Source organism: Phodopus roborovskii, unplaced genomic scaffold, assembly GCF_943737965.1.
Source record: "Phodopus roborovskii unplaced genomic scaffold, PHOROB, whole genome shotgun sequence".
Taxonomy (NCBI): domain Eukaryota; kingdom Metazoa; phylum Chordata; class Mammalia; order Rodentia; family Cricetidae; genus Phodopus; species Phodopus roborovskii.
In genome coordinates this window covers 22349760-22370166 of record NW_026126409.1, presented here as the reverse complement: position 1 = coordinate 22370166, position 20407 = coordinate 22349760, and the positions used below count along the sequence as shown (strand labels likewise).

General features: G+C 47.0%; 1 protein-coding gene across 2 annotated transcripts in view; it reads right to left on the bottom strand.

Moving 5' to 3' along the window:
- Nucleotides 1-20407, bottom strand: part of Erlin2 (ER lipid raft associated 2) — a 553984-nt gene that overhangs the window by 26596 nt on the left and 506981 nt on the right. The gene's annotated exons all lie outside the window — the stretch shown is intronic.

The window sequence follows — 20407 nt, the reverse complement described above, 5'->3', positions numbered from 1 at the left end:
GGGGCCAGGGGCTGAGCTTTGGTGGGTGGGAAGGGCTAGGGTAAGGGGGTAAAAAGAGGCAAGGGTGCCACAGCCCCAGAGCAGCAATGACAAGTGAGCAGGGGCTGGAATGTTTGGGCATGTGTTCAGGGCAGGAGATAGTGTGACTGGTGAGGTAGAGGACTGCTTAAGTCCTTTTGCCTCCTTCATCCTGACCCAGTTCCTCCTAGGTGTCCACAGCAGCACTGTGACTCTCCTTAGCCAAGTGCTCTAGGCTGTCCAGGAGCCCCTTCAGCCCTTAAGACTAATGGGTATCTCCAGGCATCTTAATCAGCTGAGTAAAAATAGAAAAGCAGGGGCCATCCACTGTGTCACACACATCAATACAATGCAAATCAATCTGCTTTAACCCAATCCAGTCCAATTTGGCATATATTTATTAAGTGCCCATTATGTGCCACATCTAGGCTTTTGTGAGTCTACTAAATGGGCCAAGATATTGGCCCTTCTGAGCATAGATTTTTTTTTTTTTTAGTTCTTCTCTCATGTATTAAATCCCAACTAGCCCTCCCCTCCCCCAGTCTTTATTCCCCCATCTCCTCTCTCCCCACTCCAGATCCATACCCCCTCTGTTTCCCCTCAGAAAAGTGCAGGCCTCCCAGGGTCATCAACCAAACACAGCATGATACGCTACCAGAAGACTAGTTTACATACCATCACATCAAGGCTGCATGAGGCATCCCAGTAGGAGGAAAAGGGTCCCACAAGCTGGCAAAAGAGCCAGTGACTGTCCACACTCCCAGCCATAACATACATTCAGAAGATGTACATCGGACATCTGCAGGCTCCTTGATCTCTTCAGGCCCCTATGAGTCCCTGCCAATTAATTCTGAGGACCAGGTTCTGTTGGTGGCCCTGACCCCTCTGGTTTCTTGTATCCTTCCTCCCTCTCCTTCTAAGGATGCCTAGAGCTGAGTATAGAATCTTACAGGGAGACAGGACAACAGTAACATGACAGCGAACACAGAGACAAATTATATAGTGTAATGTGAATGTGTAGGTGAGGGCGTGCATGTACGGGCACAGGCTGCATAGTAATGAATGAGCTGGATGAAGTGCAAGCAATCATTCCCTGGGGGAGTAAATAGGAGGTCGGACTAGGTCTCACGGAGAAGAAAGACTTGAAGGAAATAAAGAAGTTTTCAAGTGGCTACTCAGAAGAGAAGGCCTCAGACTCAGAAGAGTCTGAGCGTGCCTGGCATGTCTGAGCAATAGCAAGGAGACCATGTGGCTGGCAGTCAAGTCAATGTAGGAGACCACGGTGAGAGAAATTAGAGAAGGGTCATGGCCTCAGAAGCCACTTTGGGGACCTTGGCCTTTACTCTGAGGGTTCTAACCAATGAGTGACAGGATCTAACTTGTAGTATCCAAAGATCTCTTTGATTGTTAAATTGAGGATAGACGAATGGGGGGACCAAGACAGAGGCCGATTTTCTGTGTGTCTGTGTACACCTTCATCCTGGGGACTGTTGCCAGTGACTCAAGCATGCTAGGCAAGTGCTCTACCACTAAACTGTACTCCAGTTCTCCAGTTCCTACCTTTTTTTTTTTTTTTTTTTTTTTTTTTTTTTTTTTTGCAAATGTGCAGAACTTGGGCAATTCAGTGAAACCTGGCTCTTGGAGCAGTTATACTCTTTATTTTATTCCTCAAGGTGTGGTTTTACTTTGTGGCTCATGCTTACCTGGAGCTCGTTGTGTAGCTAGCCTAGGACTCTTGGGAATGCTTCTGCCACCACTTCCTCAGTATTAAGGTTGCAGGTGTGAACCACATGTTCATCAGGGCTCCGTTATAAAATACATGCCACTTCAGAGTTCTTTAAAGATGTGTGTGTGCGTGCGTGCGTGTGTGTGTGTGTGTGTGTGTGTGTGTGTGTGTGTGTGTGTGTGTGTATCTCTGTGACTACATCTGTCCCCTGTGTGTGCAGGTTCCCAGTGGAGCTCAGAAGGGGGTGTTGGGTCACCTGGAGCTGGAGTTCCCAGCAGTAAGTTGCTTGACAGGGTGCTCTTAACCACGGAGCCATCTCTCTGGCCCTCTTTTTAGATTTTGGGCCTGACTAGGGAAATCTGAACGTTCAGGGTTGGTTTCAACAGTTGCTATGGATCTGATGTGCTCCCTAACGGCCCATGTGTTGAAGGCTGGGTCTCCAGCCTGTGGGGCTGCTGGGACATGGCTGAGACATTAAGAGGTGGGATCTGGAAGGAAGAACTTAGGTCACCGCTGAGAATATGCCCTGTGAGGGGATACTGAGAAACTAACCCCTTTCTCTCTGTTTATCAACTGCCATAGAGTAGCCAGGCTGCTTCTGCCATGCATTCCTGCCATCATATACTATGTTCTGCAGGCCCAAGTGACAGGACCAGGTGACAATGGACTAGAACCTCTGAAGCTAGAAGCCAAAGCTTTCTTCTTCATACGCTAATTCATCTCAGGTATTTTATCACAGTGATTGAAAGAAGACTTGTCAGTACAGAAAGCCACAAGCTTTTCAAGAGGGATTTGAGCAAGGCCACTCAGTGCAATAAGCCCACATTCTTCAAAGTGGCCATTTGGAATAGATAGTATTTATTTTGCTTTCTAAGTCCTGCTGTGCACACCTGTGATGGCAGCACTTGGGAAGTAGAAGTAGGAGGGTTGAGAGTTCAAGGCCAGCCTCAGGTATACAGTGTATTGGAGGCCAGGCTGGACTCTTTATAGTGGGACCTTGTCTCAAACTGTTATATGACATTATTGCTTCTATGTTTCCCTTACTGTTAAGCCAGAGCTTGGCACACAGCACACTCAATAAGAACCTGGGGAGAGGAATTAAACTGTGGGCATGTTAGTGTGGTGTTAATTTGCAAGGCGGTATTAGAAATTCCATCTGGATGTCTAAATAAAGCTTTAAAATTGTTTTGTGTGCCAAAATATTTTTAATATCTTTTATTTATTGTTTCACATGCCCCAAAATGTATTTTGATCATATTCACAACCCCCCAACTCTTCCCTCCCAACTCCCCTTCAGGAACTTTCTGATACGGCCCTCACCCAGTTTCAGGTGGCCTCCTTTTGCAACTCTCTTGAGTCTGGTTGGTCTGTGTGCGCAGATGTTGACTGATCTTTCTGGCTTGACCTTGTGCAGGCAGCTATAGGGTATCGAGTTCATGAGAGCATCAGTCACATTGTGTCTAGAAGACAGCATTTCACAGCACCCTTCCCTTCCTATGATGTCCCCTGAGCCCTTTCAGGGGTTGATATAGATGTCCCCTGTAGCTGAGCACTCAACGACCACTTATTCTCAGTAACTTCAGAAAGATGCCCCCTCTGACCAAGAGTGAGTGTATTGCCAAGGAAACGTTTTCAGTGTATTTCTAGTGTACGCGTGTTTGTATTGTGTAGCTCAGACTTTGTGGAACTGGTTGGCACCTTCCACCTTTCTAAGTGGGAACCAAACTTAGCTTGCCAGTTCATGGCAGGCAAACCCCTTTAGCTACTGAGCCATCGCACAGCCTTTTTGAAAGACAGGATCTCACTGTGTAACCCTGCTACGTTTGAGCTTGTATCTCTCCAGCATCAGTCCCAAGGACTGTGACTGCCAGTGTGCACATACTAGCTTGGTTCAACTCTGGCTAATGTTGAGGGCTAAACTAATTTTGTCTTCTTCCAGAGAATTAAGACACACACACACACACACACACACACACACACACACCACACACACAAACACACGAGAGTGGTTTTACTTGATGACCACTTTCTGTTAAGCCTCTAACAACTCCATTGAAATGAATAAGTAGCAGGAGGGCAATCAGTCTGCCACATGCAAACAGTGGCTTCTGTGGGTGCCAGTCACTGGGAGAACATAAAGGAATGGAAACCTCCATCTTTTCTCTCATGTTGCCTCCCATCTAGTGAGGAAAATAGGACCACAATACTCGCTCATGGGGACTCCAGTGAATGGGCAAGCTATCTCCTTAGGTCCAGGAGCTTATAGTCTTTAAAAGAGGCTGGAGAGATGGCTCAGTAGTTAAGAGCACCCAGAGGAACTGGGTTCAATTCCCAGCACCCATAAAGCAGCTCACAGCTGTTGTAACTCCAGTTCTAGGGGTTCCAATAGACAGGCATGCAGGTAATACACCAATCCCTATACATTAAAAAAAAAAATAAAAAGATGCTCCAGGGAATTTTAACAGCTCTCATTTCCATAGTCCTCAAAACCATTCTCCAATAAAATCAGTGTCACTGTTGAAAGGAGATCGAAAATCAACCATCCCATGCAATTCCTTATTTTATGTATCAGTATTAGTTACTTTTGTATAGTTGTGACCCAGACACCTGATAGAAACAACCCAAAGAAAGCAAGATTTATGTTGGCTAAGGATTTGGCAGCAAAGCATGGCAGCAGGACTGTGTGGCCAAGCTGTTCACATAATAGCTGACCAAGAAACAGAGACTGCCCAGAACTAGAGGCCTGGGCTGTATCTCTCAGAGCTCTACTCCTTGGCTCACTTCCTAAAGGGGCAGGCAGCCTCTCCAAATCCTGCCAATAGGAGCATGAGTCTGGGAGACATGTCAATCAAATCACAATATTCTACAAGGAAGAAGATGGAGGCCAGGAATGGGGCATGCTCACTTGGAACACAGTTAGAACTAGACTCCAGGGCTCTGGATTTCAAGCTGGAAGATGGAAGCCACAGGAGCATTCTATGTCACAGGGAGACAAGTCAGTGCCAAGTGGGCAGAGGCCATAACAGTGCCTGTGTGGTGGTTTCTGAGAGGACAGGGTGAGGTGGGAAGGCATGGCCACCTGAGCCCCAGCAGGGGCTCCCCTAAGCAAGTCACAGTTGGAAAATGCTAACTGTTAATTCCTGTTTTCTGAGGCACACAGCCCTCCAACAGTTGGAGGGGCTGAAGCAGGGCAACCATGGAGGCTAGGAATGTCTTTCGGGCTGAACATTAGCTGGCAAATTGCACCAGGCCTCAGTAATGAGCCAGATTCCTCAGCGTGGGGTCCTTAGGTTCCAACCACTGGACTGGAACAAACACCAGAGCTGGGTCACCCATAGGAGAACATCACCTGCCCTGACCTGAGCCCTTCAGTGTACAGGTTCACTGTGCCTTATGAAGTTTCTCAGTGTATTCTCATTGTAGCCGGAGAACCAGGACTAAGTTTTCTCCACTCATCTCCAACTCTCTCACCCTCCCTCCCTCTACACACTTCCCTTCTTCTCTTTCCTCTCCCTCCCCTCCCATGTAGCTTACTCAGGCTGTCCTTGAACTGGCAATTCCTCTTACCTCAGCTGCCCAAGGCTGGGATTACAGGCAAGCACCACCACACACATCTGGTCCACAGAGTTGTTCTTTCTTTTTCTTTATGTAAGAAGAACGGCAGGTCCCCATCAGGGGAATGCCAGGCATCGTGTCTTTGGGCCAGACTTGCTGTTCCATGCAGCTTCTTGGCCAGCACTCTGAGCACATCTCTCATCTACGATGTACACCCATTATTTAGGGGCTCAAGTGGAGTTACAGCTGAGGAGTGTGGATTTATAGTCATGTCCCAGAGTCTGCATTTCAACAGGCTTCCAGACCATGTGGATACTGCAAATTTTCTGAAATTGGGGGCACAAGCCTTGAAGGTAGTTAATGGGGAGTAATTAATGGGCATTAATGTTCCCCACGCCATCACCTGGAAGATTCCTTTACACACACATCACGTTTCTGGATTTGTTTCAGCCCCTATGGCTGGCCTCTAAGAACACCCTTGTGACACTATCCATCTTTCCTGCTCACGTGTTCCTTAGCATTCACTGTCTAGGCTGTTCCACATGTTTGTTATCCCCTGCACAACCAGCTAGATGGCTTGTCCCTTGCATGCCACTCGCTTCTGTCTGTCCTTGTAAGACAAGAGACTAGAGAGAAACCCAGAACTCTATAGGCATTGGTTCCAAGAACTGATCTGCCCTTTGGCGCCAACATTTCTCCTAAGACCCTTGTCACCTTGCTCAATTGTCCCCCAAAACCTGCCTCTCAGCCCCTATTGCCTGGGACGTTGCTTCTAGGACAATAAGATGGATTCAGCCCATCTCCCAAGAGAGCCCTGAGTTCCGGAATGGGGGTGACATAGTTTTCTTTTGGCAAAGGAGGAACTGCCCAGTGAGGCGGGCCAAGGCACCATTGATCTGAGTCCAGTGAAAAGTGGGTTCTCAGGAGCCCTGGATCCTGGCCCACTTCTGGGCAACTTCCTCTTTCAATTTCCTTTCATGTGTTTTAACTTCACAAACACCAGCTTCCAGCTGCCCCTCAGAGACAGTGGCAGGGAGAGGGGAGTGTGGTGTGGGAGGAGCCCATATCAGGGCACTGATACTGTTGGGTGGGCAGGTTTCATCAGAGGTTATAGTACATAGGTAGGCCGATTCATCATCAACCCTTACAGTAATAACCCAGCCCCTCACATTAAAATGGAGAAACACACTGCCCACAGAAGGCAAATTCACACTAGGACAGCTTGCCTCCCCATCCTGTGCACGCACACACACACACACACACACACACACACACACACACACACACACAAAATACTTAACCAATTAAGTTCGTAGAGCACTATTTGCAGATGATGGTGTGGAATTGTGCTGGAGTTGTGTCCGGCCTCATTAAATGTCAGGCTTAACAATACGGCACTTGGCAATCAAGGCTGCTCTGTGGCTGTTAGTCATTAATCACCACCTGACAGTCCTGAATTGGAAACGAGGAGCTGCTCACATGGGCTCTGTGGACCTCCTTCCCTTCTTGGTAATCAGCAAAGTTGTTTTTTTTTTTTTTTTTTGAATCCCAGACTGTGAGGGCCTCTGGTCTGGCAAGGGCCAGAGGGGCACTGGGCTCATCAGAATCCCCGGCCCCCTACCACTGGGAAAGAAGCTGAGGTCCTGGGGCAGAACTTACGTGAGAGGTGAGAGTATTGTTTTTGGCCTCCACTTTCCTTTGTAGGCATGTTTTATACAGCCTTGTTTTTCTATCCTGGCTTCATGGACAGGTATTTTTTCCCCCTGAAGATATCCTGAAAGACAGGAGGGAGCTTGGTTCTGGTCTAGAGACCATCTGAGTACATTTGTGAAGTGTGTCTTCCCCAAGCTGCAGGCATAGACCTGATTTGCTGGAAGAAGGGCACCACCCATTCCAAGAATTGCCTCTAGTGGGTCAGGCTGCATTTCAGTGTGCATCCCAGGTCCCTCTGCAGGACCCAAAGGGCAAAGACTAGTTCTGGGCTCAGAAAAAGGAACTTGCCAGCAAACCTGGTGGAACTTTAAGGGGTGGCCCAGTGGAGGGTTTAATGTCACTGGAAACAACATGGAGGAAGACTGTGGGATTATGCACCATTCCTTCTTCATCTCCCCCCATCTCCTCCTGCTGAGCATGAATAGGATGCTTTCTCTAGTATGTGTCCCTCCATGGTAATGCTGCTTGGCCACAGGCTCCAGAGGGACAGGGCCCATGCCATGGATTGAAAATGTGAGCCAAAATAAACCTGTTGTCTTTGATTGACTGTTTGCATCTTTTTGAGATAAAGTCTCACTCTATAGCCAAGGCTGTCTAGAACTCACTGTGCAGTTCATGATGGCCTCAGCTGGTAGTGATCCTTCTGCCTCAACTTTCCAAGTACTTGGATTACAGACATAAGCCACCAAACCACACCTAATCGTCCTGTTTAAATGTTTTCACAATTTTCAACTTACTTTTATTTTGTGTGTATGAGTCTTTTGTCTACATGTATGTATGTGTGCCATGTGTGTTCCTGGTGCGTGCAGAGGCCAGAATCGGGTGCTGGATCCCTCAGAATTGGAGTTACAGATAGTTGAATCACCATGTGGGTGCTGGAAGCAAACCTGGGTCCCTGTGTAAAAACCGCAAATTCTCTTAACTCCAGAGCCACCTCTTCAGTCCCAAACTTTTAATTTTTTTTTAAAAAAGGTTGATTATCTCAGATATTTGTTGTATGTAAGAAAACCAACTAAAAGTAGAGCCTGTGAGTTTTCCAAAAGCAAGAAACTCACTCTTCCTTAATTCCATTAAAAATTGTCTTCTTTATCTTCAAGCAACACACTTCCCGCAAAGGGCTTGTAACCATTCTGCACTGATGTGCAGTATTCCCTGTTGGTTTTTGTCTCCTTTGCCTCCTCAGGGGCCCTGCAACATGCCCAGAGACATCCATTCTGCAGAAGCTTGCTCTTGCTAAATTTGGTTGCAGAGGCCCTGCCTTGCCCAACCATTTTGTGGTCATCAACCTCCTTCTGCATTCCCAGGCTTCCTTTCTCTTCCCAGTTAATTGCTTGGGTGGTTCTGCCAAGGTGTGGTAGGTTTCTGAGTTTTTGTCTTTCTGTGAAGTCTCAGGTCAAGATCAAAGGACTCCCATGACAAAGGAGGTTGGCTGACAGTAGTCACTCATGACTTTCCAGCCTGACACATTTTTCACCTAGCCCAACATCATTTAGCCACTGGGTCTTAGTGTAAGTGTTATGTCCCAGTGAGGCCTTCTCAGAGCTTTGCTCTAAATGAGGGTCCCTCATTATATGTCCTGTATGTCTTACACAGCGCTTGGCATTTCTCTCATCACTACCCTACAATTCACAATTATATATTAATTTGTGTGGGCTGCATGAAGGTGGAGCCTGCATGTCTTGACTGTTGTCTGCCCAGAGCCATTTCAGTGACTACAGAAAGGGTGATGGTCTCAGGTTCAAGTGTGGGCTGAGGGGGATCTCGAAGTTGGTTAGGCATTTACCCAGTGGGCTGGGTATACTCTGAAGTTCCTTTTCCTCTTCTCAGAGGAAAGGGAGAGATAAAAGTGGACAAACCTATAGTCCTAGCACTAGGGAAACAAGAAGATTTGCAAGTTTGAGGCCAGCCTGGCCTATTTAGGGATCCTGTCAATATGAAAGAAAGAAAGGAAGGAAGGAAGGAAGAAAGGAAGATGGGAAGGGAGCACACAAGGAAGGATAAATAAATTCCTAATCCTAACTACCTCCAGCCTGCTGGTTCCTGAAGGGTTCTGAACTTGAAAGTCCCAAGAGCATGTGGCTACTGCTGGTCAACAGGATGGGAAAGGGAGGGAGGAAGACTGGGGAGAGAAGAGAGAGAAGAGGGGAGGGAAGCCCGCCCCCCATGTAGAGTTGGGTAGGGAGTGTGGTGCTTGAAGGGTATAGGAGTTCATGGAAGCTGCACTTGAGTCTGGCTCCTTAGGTGCCTGGGCCAGAAGAGCTTTCTGTTTGCTGTATATGGCTGTTGGTTTAGGTGGTACTGCTCCAGGGCGTTTGGAGCTGCAGGAAGCACTTCTAATTGTCTCCATGGTGGCTATTAGAGCAGTGTCTGCTGACCAAGGTATTAAGCCTTCTACCCCCAACAGGTGCCTTCCTGACTTGAATGGCAGTAGTTGTCCTATTTAAGAAACACCCAAAGACAAGAAAAACAAACAAGGGATTTGATGTTTTATCTTTTGGATCCCTGAGATCCCTGAAGGGAGAGCAGAAAGGCCCACCCTGCCCATACAGGATGTGGCCTACACACAAGGAGTCCACGGGTTTCAGTCGGCCACAGTTCCTGCCCAGCTGTCCCTCATCAACTCCCCACTCCTCCAGAGACTTCAGGAGGCCCTGTTCCCTCAAGTCGGCCCCTCAGCTTCGAGGCTAACTTTTTCCATGTGTTGGGGTGACTCCCATTAGAAAGTCCAGAGGACTGGCAGTGATGGTGGCTGATGGAAGGAGTGACGGATGCAGGGGCAGTCTGAAGGCTGATGGGAAGGGACTTTTGGGGGTGATGCCTTCGAGGAAGCACACAGGGAGTCAGAGGCAACACGTTCTGGCCTGTTGGGAGGACGGCTGTTGGCACCAGGAGAAATCCATCCAGTGGAGCCAACTCTCATTAATCATCCGGGCGGTGGAACTGCCAACTCCTTTCAAGACCTTTCAAGAAGGGTTTTCACCCAAAATAGAGTTGAAAATGTGCTGGGCCCTACTCAGAATCTCATCAGTCTGGGCATTATGGGAAGTGTCAGGCGGGCTGTGACAGACAAGGCCCACTCTGTTCAAGGGGTCCTGACTCCCACAGCCTGTCATATCAAGCGCCTGATCAAATTTGACAGCTTCATTTGTACCTACAGAATAGATAAAAGGGTCTGTTCATTGAAACAAATGGAGGGGAAGGGGGGAGGTAAGGGTGAGAGGGAGTGTGCATGTGAGTGTGTCTTGGGGGAAGGAATGGCTGGGGGAGGGGCACAAGGGGGGAGAGTTGCAGCCTAGGTACAAGGTTGCAAAGAAATATGTTAAGAGCTCCTCAACACCCCCAGGGGAGGGAGACAGGTGACTGTCAGGAGATGTGGGTCTTGGCTTACAGGTGTCACCATGGAAAAGTTCCTGAGAACCCACTGTGCTCTGACCCTGATGCTTTAACAGAGCCAGGCAGCCCGTGTGGAGATGAAGTGTCTAGGATGGGCAGCTGGGACTTGCAAAGTTGGTACTGAGGAAGCAATGCCACTCATTTCAAATCGAAACCCTCAAGGCAAGAGCTGCTCCTTTCTTCTGCTGAAGCCCCTTGGTCACGCTGCTTCCCTGCACTGAGCCCCAGTCCCTCTCTCGTCTGCCTGCTGGGTGGCTGTACCACCATGGGAGGCCCAGGAGCAAAGTGAACTGCTGGCCATAAGTGTCTTTCTGTTCTGCGTGCAGGCTGCTCAATAGTTGCATTGGGGCATCTCCATCACAACCACACAGTCCTGCTTTGGCTATTGCTCAGGCTGTTCCCTCAGCACACTCTCCTCTTTCTCTTCTTTGGGGGAGGGCTCTAGGGGTGCTGTGAAGGTCTTGCATTGTTAGGGGATCCCCCTTTGCCATTATTATATTTGCATTATTAGCATAAATTTGTGTTTTTTCTTCATACTGGCTCACAGGAAATTTGGTGCACATGTTGTACCCAATAGCATTTAACACACACGGTGAGTTCTTAGGAAGAGAACTTTTTCAGACAGCCTTTAACTAAGGTGCCCAGGCAGGCCTTGAACTTGGGGACCCCCTGCTTCAGCTTTCTGAAAATTGGGATTTGGTGTGTTGCACACTGGACTTCAGAAGTCTTTTGTAGCTGGTGATTATCATGAACACAAGTCTGTGATCAGTATCAGACTTTGGGAGGGGAACCTGTGACCAGGGCCTGAAGGCTACTTTTTGACCTTGGTCTTTGGTGTGCAGGGTCAGAGGAGAGCAAGGCTCTCCTTGCTGTTTCCCCACATGGTGCCTTTGTGGGTGCAGCCCAGATTGGGTCTCATAGGAGCTGTGGAGCCTGCTTGCTGGTTTGACTGATGTGGTCTCCACCTTGACAACAGAACGTGATAGCCCCGATGGTGGGAGCACAGGCATTGTATTCAGATGGTCTTGCTTCTGTCTCTTCTTGTGACTTTGCATTAAGAGTTACAGAAGGGAATTGTTGATGAAAGCGCATGTGCAGAATACTAGTTTAGTGTTCCATATGCAGTAAGCATTCAGTTAATGTTAGAGGAGCAAAGGGCTCGCTCAGGTCTGGTCCCTTTGGCCCAGACTTTTCACTGGAACTTGGAGCACCTTCTATTGGTGCTCTATCTATTGGTGACCATTGATGGCAGTGACCACTGATGATTATCACTTTGTGTCAACGTTTAGCTTCCATGAGGCCATTGCTATCATCTAACACATCAAAGGTCCCTAGTCCTTTTGCTAGAGGGGACTGCTCTTATGCCTCCGTAGGTGCTCAGATCTGTGGTTCTTCCCAAGGTGGAAACCTCAGCACCATGGAGGGTACATGTCTTGATTTCTGGGCAGCTCTGAGCTTTCTGCTTTGCCCTTAGTGATGTCAGACTTGCCTGCTCAGGCATTCCATCCCCAAGGGTGCTTGCATTTCCTGTAGTTTCCTTTTCCCCCTTTCCTTCACTCCCCCTTCTATTTCCGAGACAGGATCTCATTCTGGGATGGCTTGGAATTCCTTATGTAGCCCAGGCTGGCCTCAAATTCATGACCCTTAGGCTTCTCTCCTCTTGGTGCTGGAATCACCTATCAAATGTCATGACAACCTATCAAATTGTCATGTTCCCTGACTTCCACAAGAACTCTGCCCAGGGAAACAAGACTCAGTAGGTTTTGGAGAGCCTCTTGTGTGTCGAGGTGGGAGGAAGCAGGTGCGGGTGAGCTAAGGTGAACTTCTGCTGCATCCATGGTATGACCTTCAGCAGCTGTAGGATATCCACATCTCTTCACCGGCCAGGTTTTCTCTAGGAACAATGAACTTGAGGACAGCAGGATGGGAGGTGCCTTTTCAATATCTGTCTGAACTCACCTCTAGAATTCCCTTCTGCTCACTGAAAGGATCTTTGAACTAATTAGTCTTGCAGTTAATGGCACAAGAGGCAACCAGGGCCATTTTTGGTTCAAGGCTTGCAACAATTTATGAGATCCTCTGCTGCTGTCCCTTTTAGTCAGTGGGTCTGATTCATTAGTTAGCACAGTGGGATGCTTTTGGACACATTGGCTTGATGAGGCTGAGCTACCATCCTGCTAGTCAATCAAATACCACTCTAAGTGCCTCTGTGAAACAGGTGTGCAGAGTATAATCAGAGTTCCTAGGAAGTGGACTTCAAGCTGACCCACAGGGAAATGGTCTCAGGAAGCCAAGTCTGATTGGGTGAGACCTTTGAGAGAGGTTTAGGTCTTCCCTGAACTCATGGCACAGCCCCTGCTGCTGATTGCCTCACAGACTTCCAATTTGCTTAGCTAGCCACAATAACTGCTTAGACCAATAACTTGGAAGGACTGTCTTGCGACTGCTGTCTAGTTGACGTGTGGTTGATGGAATGCTTTTCTGTCCATATTGGATATGGAATGTGAGTGAAGAAGAAAGATCTTCCTTGTGTTAGGCTCTGGGGTTTTGGCGTTAATTTGCTGTCACCAGGAATCTAGTTATCGAAACAGCATTGATGGTTACTTAGTATATAGCGTACTAACTCGAATGTGTCTCTGCATCATATTTGGCAATATGTTCCTTGAAATAAGACAAGTTTCTCTATATCTGTTGAAACCTAGGTCAGATTATAGTACCAACACCCCTTGGTGTCAAGGTAGATTGGTTCCAGGGCCTGCCTCGGGTGCCCAAATCCACAGTTGCTTGGCTCTTATATAAATGGCATAAGATTTTCATATTACCTAAGTACAATTACTATTTAAACCACCTGTAGGCTACTCATAACACTCAATAGAATGTAATGCTATATAAGTAGTTGTTGCACTGTATTGTTTAAGGAATGATGACAAGTTACAAACCTTGTCATTATCTATGTTCAGTATCTATGTAGCTCTTTAAAAAATATTTTGGGAGAGGAATGTGCCTCAGAGGTAGAGAGCTTGCTTAACATTGCTTCATATGTGTGGCTCCTGGGTCTGATCCCAGCTGGTTCTGTTTGCCATGTTGTGGTACTTGGAGCACTACTGACTGAGCTGAACCTCCTGTCTTGACCAGCATTGTGGCCTAAGATACTTGTAACATACATAGCCCTCAAATGTCTTTTGAAGGACAAGTAGCTTCCAAACTATCAAGCTTGGAGATCTCCAAGATATAAAGTGCAAAGTGTTTAAAGCCAGGAGAACAGTGAGAGCCTGAGTACGGCCTTTTTGTTTGTTTCTATTGGAGATGGGGTCTCATTATGTCTCCTAGGCTGGAAGCACATTGTTGAATCTGGTACAGTCACCTTCCTGCCTCAGTATCCTGTGTATTTGGTACTATAGGTGAGCGCTTCTACACCCAACCATCCATAGTCCTTTAACTGTGAAGTCTTGGCCAATTAACCTTTTATATCTCAGCCTGTTACTAAAGGAAAATGATGGTTTGTCATAAAAATTAAGTAGCTGGGACTGAGACTATAGCTCAGGGTAGAACACTTGTTTACTATGTGTCAGGCCCTGGGGTCTAGCCCCAGTGTGTGCGTGCGCGTATGCACACACGAGGAAGTACTCAGTGTATCATACTATGTTGAATATGTATATGATTCAATATATATGTTATGATGAGCGCAGAGCAATGCCTCTTGATTTCCCCAGACACGCCTGACTTAGAGTTCCATATGTGTGAAGTCACTGGGAAAGCAGAGCCATGCCATTTCCTGGAAGGACTGAGCATAAACTTGTACATAGCACACATGCACACACATATGTTCACAAACCCATAAACCCAGGAGAGCAAGCAGGATGTGGAGGGACATGCAATAGCACTTCCTAACTGCTGCCTCTGTTCTCAAGTCTGACTCTGATTACAGCTCCAAGACTACTTCATGTCACGCTCTGAACCATGCAGAGATGCCCACTGCCCAGTCAGGGTAAAGGCCTCTGGTGTTGCTTATCTGCTGTTCCCCCCTCTCTAGCTAGTTCCACTGTCTGAAAGTAATTGGCTGTGGGCTATGGAGAATTGAATTTGGCTTGGAGACCCCAATTTAACCTCAGGAGTCTCCAAATTATTTAAAATAATTTCCACCCCACCTGAGCCATCCATGCAATTTCTGAAATTTTTGTATCAGCCCATACTGAACGTTTCATTTTAAAAGGAAACATGGTAGCAATTCACCATGAAGGAGTCAGTTTTGGGGGATGAAGAATCCCATATTGGAGGACGTTTTCATGGGCACCCCTTCCCTCTGCCTGTTGGTGAAGAGAGGCCCTGGACCCTCTTTTGCTGGATCATCCACATTGTGTCTTCTGATAGGGATTCATTTCTGATGGAGCCCAGGGCTTCATGAATGCTGGGTAAATTCTACCACTGAGCTACATCTCCAGGGACTTAAGAATTACACTTGATGGGGGCCAGTAACAGCACCCCAGCCAGTGACACACATCACGATGCTCTATTCTTTAAATGGTTCATAAATCCTCAGGACCTAGTTGTGGTGGTATGTGGTCTGTAGTCTCAGCTATTCTGGGGGCTGAGGCAGGAGGATGTCTAGGCTAGCCTGGACATCATAGCAAGATCTTTAAAAATATAGAATAGTCCAGCCAGGAAGAGGTAAGCATGTAGCGTACGAATCTCATTTCAGAAATTAAAAAACAAAACTCAGCAGAGGCCAGCAGCAATTGGTTTTTACTAATATAACTAATTATGTGGAAGTGGTCTACCCTGGAGCTTGTTGCATACTTCAGGGTGACCTTAGAACCAAGGTCCTCCTGCCTCTGTCTCCAGAGTGCTCTGGTTACAGGTGTGCACACTACTCCTGGCTAGAAGTTAGTTTTTTTTAAATATCATTTATTTATTTTATGTGTATGGGTGTTTTGCCTACATGTATGACTGTGTACTACATGTGTGCCTAGTGTCCATGGAGATCAGAAGAGTGTAATGGGCCCTTTGGAACTGGAGTTCACGGATGACTACAAACAATTATGGGTGCTGGGGATCAAACCTCAGTCCTTTGGAAGAACAGTCAGTTACCCTCCCCCCAACCCCTTTAATTTTTTTAAAATTTAGTGTGCAAAGTGATGAATTTTGTTATGTAGTTAGGTATTAGAAGCACAGCAACAGCTAGGACTCCAGCCTCCCGGCTCAGTGTTCTTCCTGAAAGCTGTATAATGACAAGACAGGAGCCCACTGGAGCATGCTGGTCCCATCGGTCTTCATTCTGAAGTTTATAGAGTGCAGTCACTCTCTCTTCTCCCATGCCGTAGGTTTAATTTATTTTGTCTTGAGGAAAACGCTCCCAGTTCATCTGTGACTCAAAATCCACTGGCAGCTTTTCTTACTTCAGGAAGTGGTGTTAATAGTGCTGGTGGTGTGCCACCACCTTATGTTGGGAAGCGCCTTCATTCAGGAAGAAGGACAGACCCTTCCCACCTCAGGACTGGTAAGTGGAAGGTGCAGACTGATCAGGAAAGAGTGGGCAGTGGCAATTCAGATGTATTTCTTTTTTTCTTTTTCTTTTTTTCTTGAAATAGGGCTGTTTTAGTTAGGGTTTCTATTACTGTGAAGAGACACCATGGCCATGGCAACTTTTATAAAGGAAAATATTTCATTGGGGCTGGCCTACAGTTCAGAGGTTCAGTCCAGCATAATCATGGTGGGGCATGGTGGTGGTAAACAGGCAGGCATGGTGCTGGAGAAGGAGCTGAGAATTTTATATTTGGTTTGGTTGGGCAGACAGCAGGAAGAGAGTGCCATATTAGGCCTGGCTTGAGCTTCTGAGACTTCAAGCCCCCCCCCCCCCAGTGACCAGTGACACACTTCCTCCATTAAGGCCACACCTATTTCACTCCATACCTCCTAATAGTGCCACTCCTTATGGACCTATGGGGGCCATTTTTATTCAAGCCACCGCAAGGGCCTTAGTCTATAGCCAGGGTAGCTTCATATTCAATATCTTTCTGCCTCAGCCTTCTCAGTGCTGGGCTTGCCACCATACATTATCAGCCCTATAGTTTACGGGATGGGTTAAAACCTGTTTTATTAACAGTGGCAACAGCCAAAGCTTTTAACTTTACGTGTGACTGCCACAAGCATGCATGTGCCTGTAGAGGCCAGAAGAGGGAGTCAGAGTTCTTGGAGGTGGAGTTACAGGTGGTTGGGAACCAGTCTCCAGTCTTCTGGAAGAGCAGGAGCTCTTAACCACTGACTGAACCGTCTCTCCAATCCCAAAGCCTGTTTCTTGATTTGCTCTAGTGGTGGAAGTTATTGACCCTGGGGCTCAAATCCATCCCTCTCCCCACTACAGAAAGCCTAAACTGACCCACAGCCTTCAGAAGAGGGAAGGCGAGCAGGAACTGGAATCCCCAGGTCCCACCACTATTCCTTGGTGGCCCTATCTCCTGCAGTGTGACAGTCTGTCTCGTCAGCATACAGACACCTTCCTGTGCCTCTCCATGTCCTTCTGTCTGCATGGCAGAGTGTGATGCTGGGTCAGATGTGCAGAACTATAGTTAAGTGCCATCCTATAGTGTTCCCACGCTCGTGGGCAAGCAGTTTCCTGAGTTGCCTCTGGTCCTGCCTGGCATCCTGCATTGTGCCAGGCACAGCCACAGTCTGTAAACTCTTTTCTGAGACCATTGACCACCACCTGCAAGCACAGTGCCCCAACTGTGAGACTTTTCAAGCTGTCATTCCTTTTGGGTCATTACTTACCTTATTGATCAAAACAGGAAATATCTGTATCTATAGCTATATATCTATATCTATATTTATATCTATCTAATCTATTTATCTCTCTCTCTATATATATATTTTATATATATATTTAGTGGCCTCCCCATGGCTCTTTAAAGTTGAACCCAATTGTTAGTGTCAATCAGTGTACTGCATCTCCACCCCTTGTTGGATTTGGTGACTTCTGTTTTTGTTTTTCCCGTTCCTGGCTTCATCATTTCCTTGTCTTGGCTCTTTCTCTACTGGGGCGCTTGTAGCAAAGGGACTAGGAAGGTCAAGGGGAGCCCGTTTCCTTCCCTCTTTGCTTGCAGGTTTTAATGTCCTCTTTGTTGGTCTGCGCCCCTGGAGGCTGCACTGAAGAGAGAGACTTTAGGCTGTCTCCTCCCTCCTGGACAAAATGGTGCATGCTTTTCCTGTTTAAACAGGGCACAGTTGTGAAGTGCCCTGACTTCGCACACACCAAGGCCCGGCAACGGCTGCAATAAATCAATAGGAAAATGGAAGCTGCCAGTTAGACTAAACAAGTGCATTTGCAAAGACGGCTAGCCCTCATTAATCACTCTGACAGTCCTAAAAACACATTTCCCCTTTAATGACTGTATTTGGATAATCAGTGCTTTTTCCTCCTCACTCAGAGTTTGAGTAACAGACAGCTGGTGTTATTACAGCCATAGGAGAGGGAGTGCTGGGATTAGGGTCGATGGAGAGCCATCCACTGGAGGTCTAGGCAGAAAATGCAAGCTGGTTGGCTGCAAAGCTGTTGTTAGGCAATAATGAGGGGGCGCTTTGTACTGCCATGGACAGCTCAGGACAGCCATGTGCAAGCTGCCCCCAAACCTCCACACCCACCTGCGTTGTTATGTGAATGAAAAACCTCCTGTTGGTTATATGAGCTCTGTCCATGTGACCCTGTGCAGCAAGCACGAGGTACTCTGGGAGGGAGGAGAAGATGAGTAAATACCATTTGAGCTTTGTTTCCTTCAGGTGACTTTGGCTTTGAGGAGAAAGTTTGAAATCTAGCACATTCCTCTTTATAAATGATGTAACACATTAATGCACAGCACATTATGAAAATGGTAATTCAAACCTATAGTGCTCCAAATTAAACCATACATTATCGGATGCACTCAACCATCTATTTTGCAAAAAGACAGGATGAATGAAATCAAATCAAACAGAAAACCAGAGTGCAGTTTCCCCTACAGAATGATTAATAAAACGTAGGCCTCAGGATGATTGCAAGACAGATTCTACCCAATCCCGAAATGCGTGAGAAGGGAGTTAGCACTTATATAAATAAATATGGTGTTTTAGGATGGGCTGGGCCAGGCAATCGGAGCTGTCTATGAAAGGAGAATGGTGAATTCTCGGATGACAGGGGATGGTTGGGAAGGTTAAAAATGCAACCAACTCTGAGTCAAGACTCCTCCCCCCTTCTCTTCCTTTCCTCTCCACTGCCCACAGGGCCACAAAAATAACTTAGCAAGAGGTGTGAAAACGGGACCTAGAGCCAGAGACATCCAGTGTCTCCAATTCCTGCTTTACACCTTCCATTATGGTGCCCTGGGAGCACTGGTCCCATTCTGGAGCCTGAGAGATTAGGAGAAAGAGGAAGAGGAAGAGAAGGAGGAAGGGGAGGAGGAGGAAGAGGAAGAGGAAGAGGAGGGATTTGGGAGAAAAGGGGGTAGAGATATGCAGGCCTGAGGTGCCAGATACACTAAGTATACAAATAGGCAGCTGTTTAGGGGAAGAGTCCTCTATTAAAATGGCAACGAATGGGATTTTGGCTATTAAAAGTAACAAACTCTTCACCAGTTAATTAAAACAGTCAATTTTCTTAGGAAACTTTCCAGTTTATGAGTGGGTGGGGGGAGCTGTTTAAGGGTAAGAACTTTATTTCCAGCCCTTTGGTTACCATGGTAGTTTGGTGCAAGTTAATTCAACCAGGCTCCTTGGCCCTTCCTAGTCTCAAGATCAATAGTTTTCATACAATATGTATATATGTATATATATATACATACATATAGTATGTATGTATGAATATATATACATACATATATATTTCAATATATATATATATATATATATATATATATTCACACAGAAGGTGTAAACCAAGCAGTTATTAGCCAGGTTTTCTTTTGATATGGAGAGGAGTTATTAGCTGTGGGAGATAAAGAATCTTTTTCATCTCCTTTCCTAACCAGAGGAGCCCCTGTGTCTGGGAGGAAGGGCAGAAAGGAAAGGTTTAGGAGCCTTCTCCATTATTTTTAACAGGCTTCGGAAAAGAAATATAAAGGTGTCTGCAGAAAAAGAAAGGGGGGGGGATTGGGTGGAAAGGAAGCTGGGAAAGAAACAATAAATAGCAAACAAAACACCGGGGTGGGGGAGGAGTCTGCATTTCAGGTGGGTAGGAGAGTGGACCACTAAATGATGCCCAGGTCCACCTGGGGATGGTCTCCTGGTGACTTTCTTTGCCTGTTGCCTGTTGCAGTCTGCTCTAGACTCATGTCTCCCTCTGTCTACAGGTGTCAGCAACCCAGGCTACTTTCCAGAAACATTCAGTCATTGAATGGCCAGCATTAATACTTGGTAAGAAAAAAAAACAACAAAACAATTTTGCCTAGACACAAAGATCTGGGGACACAAAATTGTGTGCTTTGTACTGAAGAGTCCAGAGAGCTGTGGCCTTCCACCGAGCCTCAACCTAGAGGTTCAATTTGTGAACCCTTGATACATCTTGATGGAGGACCCCCCACCCCCACCCGCAGTTCACTCCTGCCCACCGAGTTTCAGAAGTAGGAAGTCTGCAGTGTACAAACTACCTGTTAAAGCCTCTCACAGAGAGGACAGAGAGCAGCGACACCAACAGATCTGAAAGCCTGGTGGTGGTACCCACATGGTGCATCCAGAGATGCACAGTGCGATGGGGCTGGTGGCCCACGGTCTATGGCTGTACCCCGTGGAGAAGAGCCAGTCCGCACTGGCACTAGGCAGTGGGTGACTCAGGTATCTCGACTCAGGGCATCTTGGACACTCACTTTGGGACTGCTAGTAGCCAAGTACCAGGCCAACACCCAACTAAACAGCACCTGCTCTCCACCGAGAGAGGACACAGGCGAGTCGAACAAAGTATAGTAAGAAGAGCCAGGTCTCAGTGTCTGGCTTCCCTGGGATCAGAAAGGCTTCAGGTCCCTGTATCATCGCTGAGAA